Source organism: Glycine soja, chromosome 17, assembly GCF_004193775.1.
Source record: "Glycine soja cultivar W05 chromosome 17, ASM419377v2, whole genome shotgun sequence".
Lineage (NCBI taxonomy): Eukaryota > Viridiplantae > Streptophyta > Magnoliopsida > Fabales > Fabaceae > Glycine > Glycine soja.
The window spans coordinates 33306296-33313897 of NC_041018.1; the positions used below are offsets into that span (position 1 = coordinate 33306296).

At 32.5% G+C, this 7602-nt stretch overlaps 1 long non-coding RNA gene across 1 annotated transcript; it reads left to right on the top strand.

The window, feature by feature from the left end:
* The first annotated feature begins 1732 nt into the window (after positions 1-1732).
* Positions 1733-6777, top strand: LOC114393263. Its single transcript, XR_003662510.1, has 5 exons — positions 1733-2863; positions 3973-4085; positions 4982-5099; positions 5204-5357; positions 5452-6777. It is a non-coding gene; the product is annotated as an uncharacterized LOC114393263 (long non-coding RNA).
* Positions 6778-7602: the final 825 nt, after the last annotated feature.

Below are 7602 nucleotides of genomic sequence, written 5' to 3' on the forward strand. Positions count from 1 at the left end.
TTTTCACATGTCCCAAACACCTTATCAAATAAATAAAGATAAAAATAATTCAGTATTGTATTAGAAATATGCATGTCAAATTTAGGTAATAATATTAACAACGTATAACATAATGTATAATTAATATATGATTTTATATACAAGAATATTTGATGAAATATATTTTGAATTGTAACAAAATGAAAATCTTCTTTGTAGTATGTTTCTGATAGCAAACTATTACAATTATGGCCATAGTTTTTTTTTTATATATTTTTGTTTTAATTTTTTTAAAAGTCAATTTTTGTTATTGAAAAATTATTGAGGACAAAAAAAATCATATATATGATATAAAAGTTATATACAATAAGTTTTAGAAAATCACATTTAAAACAAAAAAATTCATACATAATGTGAAAAATAATCTTATTATTATTCAACTCCAATCATAAAACAACATATCTCAATCACATCTCATATCATCATTCATTAACATCTCAAAATAATTAATTTAAGCAAGGAAAACAAACATTAATCAATACCTTGACCAATGGATGCGAGACTGGTCATTGGACACAAACTTGATCATTGGGCGTGACCTTGGTCATTGGACGCGAAGTATGTAGAATTTGAAATTCTAAGAATTATCTTTGACGGTCTCCAAATCATCTCAAAACAAATCCAAACCATTTTCTATCAATTCCAATACATAAACCACATCAAAATTACTTACAAATTAGAATTTTTCATCAATATTCATCAAACAATCAAAAACCGCAATTCCAAAACTCAAAACATCAAATGCTTAAACTTTGCTTTTTAAACAAAATAATTCATTTTCAAGCAACATTGAGACCAATCTACAACAACTTAAGTATAGAGAAAAGGATAAGCTTTCCTTACCTATTCAAACTCAAAAGATGACTTTGTGAAGAGGAAGAGGGAAAGGAAGAAACTTTGGGTCCAAGAAGAAAGCTTTTTTCAACTCCACTAGCAACTCCACATCATCCATACCACCCAAACCCCAAAAACCACATCAAAACCATGAAAATAAACACTATGAACTTTCAAAACTGTTCATGAAGAAGGAAAAATAAAAATGGAAGATGAGATAAAAAGGATGAGGGTTCCTTACCATGAGATCTTTATAGATTTGTTTTTTCGTTTGGTTAATCTTTTAGAGATTTGATGATATATTAGATTTTAATTTTAATTTTTAAATATTTTTATCTCAACCATCTATTATTTTTTATTTTGATCTAATGGTTGTCATTTCATTTATTCCGTTTTAATTATTTGAGTAGACTTCTAACCAAAATTGTTTTACGCTTTCTTTTCAAAAATATGAACAAGTCGTTTTATTTGTTATGTAGTATCGACTTTAGAAGCAACTAAGGAAAAATTTTATAAATTCATGAAAATTCTAGTTCAGGTTTCCTTAACTTTACATAGTTGTGACATTAAATTGATTAACATGATTTATAAAATAAAGAAATTAGATAAGCAAGGTATAATTACACACTACTTCAAAAAAGCTTTTTTACGACACAGTAAGTACGATGGTTAATAAGGAAGTATCATTGAAGGATACACAATGACATTGTGGTAATTTTCACAAAAGCATACAACGACCATAGTAAGTTTAAGGAGTACAACGATGGTTGACAAAGACCGTCGTAGTTCGTGCGGTTATACAAATACGGTTTTTTCATATTGACCATCTTTGAATGACCTTTTCTTTTAAAAATCTCCGTGGACTGGCTACTAATTTCGTAGCTACCTTTGTCTCGAACGCTACTATGGCAACTAATCTTCCTGCAACAAAGTCCACCACCACAACGACGTCGTTACAGGAGAAACGACACCGTTCTATCTTCGAAGTTCCACCGAACTTCTTCGATTGTTGTCGCCTTCTCCCTTCTCCTCACTCATCCGTTTCCGACCACCACAGCGTATCCAGAACCCAAACCCTCGAACCATCCTCAAACGACGACGTCGTTTTGGATGCCCCTCAAAACACCGTCGTTTCCGTGCCTAGGTGGACCTGCAATACCGGCAAGACTCAATTCGATTCCCTTCAGGACTAGCGTTCCCATTTCAAATCCGGCATTCATCGATTCAACATAAGATTCAATCACTCTAGAACAGTCCTCTTCTCAGTGAATTTTCGTAAAATTTAGAATACCCATTTTTGCATTTAGAAAGAAATTTTTTGAAATTAGACTCATAAAAAAGAAAAATTTTGAAATTTCAATTTTGTTTTATCCTTCTTTTCAAAAATAAAAAATAAAAATCCTGAGTGGTTCTATTTTCAGTGAAATTAGGTAAAATTTAGAATACCAGCTAAAACTTATTCCGATTGTGTTGTTTTTTGGAAACTTAATATGCTTATGTTTAAATTCAAAATGTTAACACAATGACAATGTGCATTGTGGTTTAGGGATATGAGTAAATTCTAGTGGTTATCCTTTAGCTTCTATAATGGGGTTGTATTGATTATAGGTGAAGCTGACAATTGCTGGAAAAAACATTGTGAAGGAAGAAGATTTTAAGGTTCTGACATCTGAATTTGTCAAAGACTATGACGTGTCGAGTATATCGGGATAAAAAATTGACGATGATAGTGAAACTGAGTCTCAGAGTCAAAGTGTATTGTGTGACAAATCGAGTGAAAGTTTTAAACAGAAACTATTCTTCCGTCCTTAGACAAGACAGAGAGTTTCTGTCTAGAAGTGTTTGATTATGAATGTGACTGAAAATGTATCGTATGATAATTAAACGGCAGAGAATGAAGTGGTTGAGAAGTTGAAATCTTTGACTGCTGAGCCTAGAGACAATACCTATTTGAGGATTGTTCTGGTTGCGTCTGGTGGGCACTTCGCAGGTTAGAATATGCTTCTTGCTACCAAACAATAGAAAAATTGTTATAATATTTGGGAGTATTATTTAATAAAAAATGAATATGATTCTAATTTCATTTAGGCAGACTGTGTTGAGGGGGAATATTATATGCATAATGCATACACTATTTAACCGTGCATAAAGACTAATATTCGAATATCTGTGAAGCATGTATCTGTATCGATTATTGTCCTATTGGAGGTCTAGTTTGTTGGAAATCTTGTGTTAGGACTTGGGGTCAATTTTTTCTGTTCACACAATTGATTTTCTTTTACCTGGACGAGTCTAGCATGAGAATTAACTGTCAAAACTCGATGCTTCTGCCGTGACATGTAATGTTGCAAGCCTATCTTGTAAAGCTTGGGTGAAATTGTATGCATAACACCCCTTGTTGTTAGAGTATATATGGTAGAGATTAGCTACAGTTGACTCAGCAGCTGGACCTTCCTAGTGTATTGTAGACAACATTGCATGAGTATAGGCATACTCCAATACTCTCAAGTATCAATCACTATAATCCCTCAAAAGCATTATTTCACAAAAATTTTGTCTACTCATTCCTTAGATTATTGGAGTACATGCATAATCCAATACTCTCACATTAGGAACTACCCTTATTATGTTGACAACACCTTTCGTACAGACATCTTTTTCTTTTTTCCATTAAGGCATTAAATTAAATCCCATATAACTTTGATTCTTTTACTGTTTCAGTTATTCTCATTTTAGCAATCTATTATGAGGAATAAACAAGCAAGTGATTAGGTGCAATAAGTTCTATCTGAATGAAAACAAATGTTGTTCTTGTAGTCTGTTTCACTTAGTTTTGGAAGGAGAATGCGTGAAATGTTGTATTATTTGTGTTTGAGCTTATGTAAGTAGTTGATTAACTTTTTCAGCAGTTCTTTTTATTTCCTTTGTCCCTATTTTATTTCCTAAGGCAATAAAGCATTTATTGTACTTCCCAATTGACCAAATACCTATGTCACTATTTTCTTATTCATTTTATTATTACTAATTTCTATTTGCTAAAAATTGTAAAAAAAGTTTTATTTTTGTTTGTACTCATAAGTTCTTATCATTCTTATACAGATATGTTGTAAGGGCAAAGGCAGGAAAAAAACAATCACCTAAAGATGCTTCTGGCAGGGCTGCTCATTCTGCTGGGGGCTTCACTTCGTCGATATAACGAAATTGCATTAAAGGTGTTCAAATCACAGATATGTTGTCTTGCTTGCCAAGTTTTTTATTTTCATGCTAGCCAATTGTTGTGTTGCACAATCTTTGAATTGGAGCTAGTTATATACAAGTTAATAAACGATTGAAAATGGTGCTATTTTTTCGTATTTCATTTCAAAATGTGGGAAGTGGGAACTTGTATGTTTGAAATTATAATTACTTGAGATTATTTTGGTAAGGTATTTTTAGAAAATTACTGAATTTTTTTATTAATTTATTTGGGCAAGGGCAATATAATCTGTTATTGTGCTTTTCCTATATTGAAAATGTATACCATATGATTAACTTTATCTATACCAGAAATTTCTCCTCATGTAGCGTAGCCTACCTTCTCAATTATTTATAATTAAGGTAACAACTACAATGCTTAATTTGTCAATCTGGACTGTTTGTGTGCGAGACTGTGAGTGCATTTCTAATTAAGGTAACAACTACAATTATTTATAATTAAGGTAACAACTACAATGTTTAATTAAGCCTGCCTTCTCTGTTTGTGTGTGAGACTGTGAGTGCATTTGTATTTGTGCACACCGATATGTAAATCTGAACTGAATACTCTACCTTTTCGGTCCTCTATATAATAAAAAAAACATAATCTTGTTCTGTTATTTTTCTTGTTCCTAAATCTTGTTCTAAGTTTGAAGCTTTTAGTTGTTTGCTATTCATGTGTTTTGAGTTATTAATTTGGCCCGTGTTACTATGTTAGAGTTTAGGGAAGTCTTCTTCACACTAGATATTTCAAGTCTGTAACACGAAACTTGGGCACCACATTGGAAGATTTAATCTCGAGCATGTCCACTCCTCTTTTATTCTCTCATCCTTTCAAATAGGGAAAACTACACTGACACATCCATTTACACAGACTCTTTCAGTGTTGATGATCCTAGTGAAAATCATACTTCAATATTTTTTGACGCAAAAGGGGATGGCAAGGATTCAGAAGCTTCGTTTTCAAACTCCACTCGTCCTCTGACAGAAAGGTTGTTGTTAACTCCCTGTGGCTTGTCTTACACCTTTTCCTTACGTAAAAGATATAACAAAATTATTGCTAGTCATGTAATCTTTTCTCAAAAATCTTTTGCAGCGAGAAATCCGAGTTGATATTTAAAAACCATTTCCTTACCATACTATTACCAATCAACCGATTTGCTGAGATGGGTCCTTCTTCAAGAACGTTTTTCAGCCATAATGGTTTTACATGTCTTCAGGTGTTGGATCATATCCGTGCATTTTATCAGGTACAATATTTTATTCTTTTGGAAATGTGCATGCATTATGTAGCTCTCTCTAACAATTTGGTTTCTGTTTATATCAAACTTTATGTTATGATAGGAGAACATGTCAAGGCAAGAAATAGGAGCTGCAATTCATAGTGATTCAAGACACGCTGATAGGATTAGATCAATGTTTAAAATACCTTTCTATCCCAATAGTATCAGATTTGACTTCCTAATACATCAACCCACAAACGTAAAAAGAATAATTTTATTGATCAAATAGAGTAATTGACATTTAGCCAACATACAGAGGCTGCTAAACATTCAATAAAAAAATGGAACCTCATATAATGACATTAACATTTGATAAAAAAAAAAGTTAAAAATAACACACTAAACTAAACCAATTGAAAAGGTTGAAAACAAAATAAATAGATACAGAGAAAGAAAAATAAAAGTGAAAATAGTAGGTGTATAAATATAGCAAACATTCCAAGGCTCTAACCCAAAGCTGGATTTTGCATGCTCTTCTCTTCACAATAATAAGCACCACTCAAACAGATACCATTTTTGAAACCCCTTATTCTCTGTTTTCTCCTCTGCTTCCATTCTGCATCCACCTCTTTCTCTCTTATGTGTTTCTTTGTCTCTCTTGGTCCCTCACCAAATGTAAAGAAGGATTTTCTCACACCCCGCACCATTAGTCCTTCTTTCAAATTTTAGGTGTGGTTACTAGTATTTTGGATTTTGGAATAAACACTCCCATAACAGAATACCATGTCCATTTAAGGTAACCTTTCATAATTTGATTTTTTTCCCTTTTAAAAAACCACCTCCTTCTCATGTGCCGAGAAAATAAAGCAGAACACTTAATAGAAAATTAAGAAAAATAAGTAAATTTACCAGACAAGGAAGCAACTTTGGATTTTATTTGTTTTGTTTATTTATGTGCATCAAATTTTAATCTGTCTACATAGGAACTTCGATTATGAAGAGTTAGTTGCTGCTACTAGTGATTTTAGTTCTGGTATGAATCAACTCCCTCTTTCTCTCTCTCTCTGTTTTTTAATAGTAATTTGGTGAAGAATTTTAGTCTTTTTTTAATAGGAGATATAAGTTCCCCTCCTAAGTTTATATGTAAAAAAAGATTATTTATTGAGAAAGTTCATCTTATTAAGAAAATAAGAAATTACTGTAGTTCTCAACTTCCTGTTAGGGTGACCAAGTTCGCCCAATGATATAAGTTTACAAGTTGTTTGGTACTATATTTATCAGTCAGTCACCGTTAGCTGAAGAAAAGAAACGTGAATCCGATTCATTTTCTCTTTTGGTGTCTCTTTTATAATTAATCATGTAGCATTTCATTTTTATAACTAGCATATACTCTCGTGATATTAGATAATGTATCTGTTGGATCAAGTGGCCTCGGAATAATTAAGAATGGGGGTTGAATTAATTATTAATGTGTTTTGACTAATTAAAAAATTATCCTTCTTAATGTTACTAGATTCAACTAGGCTTTTACTACTAAGTTAAGAAAGTAAAGAACATAAACAATAACTTAACCAAAAGTAAAAGCGGTTATTAAAAGTACATAACGGAAATTAAAGAGCGTAGGGAAGAAGAAGACAAATACAAGATTTATACTGGTTCGGCCACAACTCGTGCCTACATCCAGTCCCCAAGCAACCAACGGTTCTTGAGATTTCTTTCAACCTTGTAAAATCCTTTACAAGCCAAAGATCCACAAGGGATGTACCTCCCTTGTTCTCTTTGAACAACCAAGTGGATGTACCCTCCACTTGAACTGATCTACAAGAGATGTACCCTCTCTTGTTCTCAGTATAACAACCCAAGTAGATGTACCCTCTACTCGTACCACAAAGGATGTATCCTCCAATGTGTTAGGACAAAGAATTCTTAGGCGGTTAGTCCTTTGAATTCTCTGTGAGGGGGATACAAAAGATGTCTCAGGCGGTTAGTCTTTTGAAATCTTTTGTATAAAGGGAAAGGGAAAAAGATATCTCAGGCGGTTAGTCCTTTGAAATCTTTTGTAAGAAATATAAGATATCTCAGGCAGTTAGTCCTTTGAAATCTTTTGTCAAGAGGGAGAAGGGAAGAAACAAAAGAATTCTCAGGCGGTTAGTCCTTTGAATCTTTTGGCAAGAGAAAGAAGTGAATGAAGAAGAAGAGTAGCACAAGTTTTTGAACAATGAACTTTTCTTGGAAGAGAAAGTATTGAACAAAAACTCTATGAAAGAAATAT